Source organism: Octopus bimaculoides, chromosome 1, assembly GCF_001194135.2.
Source record: "Octopus bimaculoides isolate UCB-OBI-ISO-001 chromosome 1, ASM119413v2, whole genome shotgun sequence".
In the NCBI taxonomy this organism is placed as follows: domain Eukaryota; kingdom Metazoa; phylum Mollusca; class Cephalopoda; order Octopoda; family Octopodidae; genus Octopus; species Octopus bimaculoides.
In genome coordinates, this window is record NC_068981.1 from 34,236,789 (window position 1) to 34,237,708 (window position 920).

Here is a 920-nt window from a genome sequence, read left to right on the forward strand (position 1 = left end):
AAAATCTATGTCACAGTGCGATGTATATGTTCATTGACGTATGTATTATATTGCAATGTCGTCTTGACATGATACATGAAATACTGAATCAACAACTGAGCATGTAATTCAACAACTCAACTTTCTTTATGCAGCAGTCAACAGATGCCTTACAATCTCTATGCAATGCGGACATGTTATTTTTTTTTTTAGCTCCGAAAGCGCTAGCACAATATAAGTGGAGATAGTGGTGGAGGTGTTATCTGAGGTTAGAACTCTGGTTGTGTGATGGCGTTTGATCTAAACCAACATGCTATGTTATATGCATAGACGGCGTGCTTCACCAATAGTTGCTCTTGAGCATTCAATCGGCTACTTCCGCGTGGTTAATTTATTCAAGCGTAACCTGACCCGGGTTTACTTACAGATAAGAACAGCACAGTTGAATGACGTAAGTAGGGACATTTAACTCATAGAAGACCTGTATATCCTTGTGAAAAAGTGTCACGATTGACCGGATAGATAATGTAATGAAAAGGTACACACTGATAGAAGTATTAACTATGTATTTAAGTGTTGATGTCACATTGACATGACAAATTACTTATACACATGGGATTTCAGATAATTGAAGCGGTATGTTATGTAGAAGAATTGATGTTGGTTCGATGATATGATGCAATCAGAGTGATACATTATATATATTATAGCAATGTGTTATGTCACGTATAATCACATTAGCTCGATGCATAAAATAGTCAACGGGCTTCTAACAATAATTGTACTGCCCTTTTGTGACAACAGCGTCACGATCGTATGTAATATTAGTCTCTATGTAAATGCATATATATGTATATGTGTGTGCCGTGCGTAGTGTGTGTGTGTATGCATGTATATATATATATATATATATATATATATATATATATATATATATATAT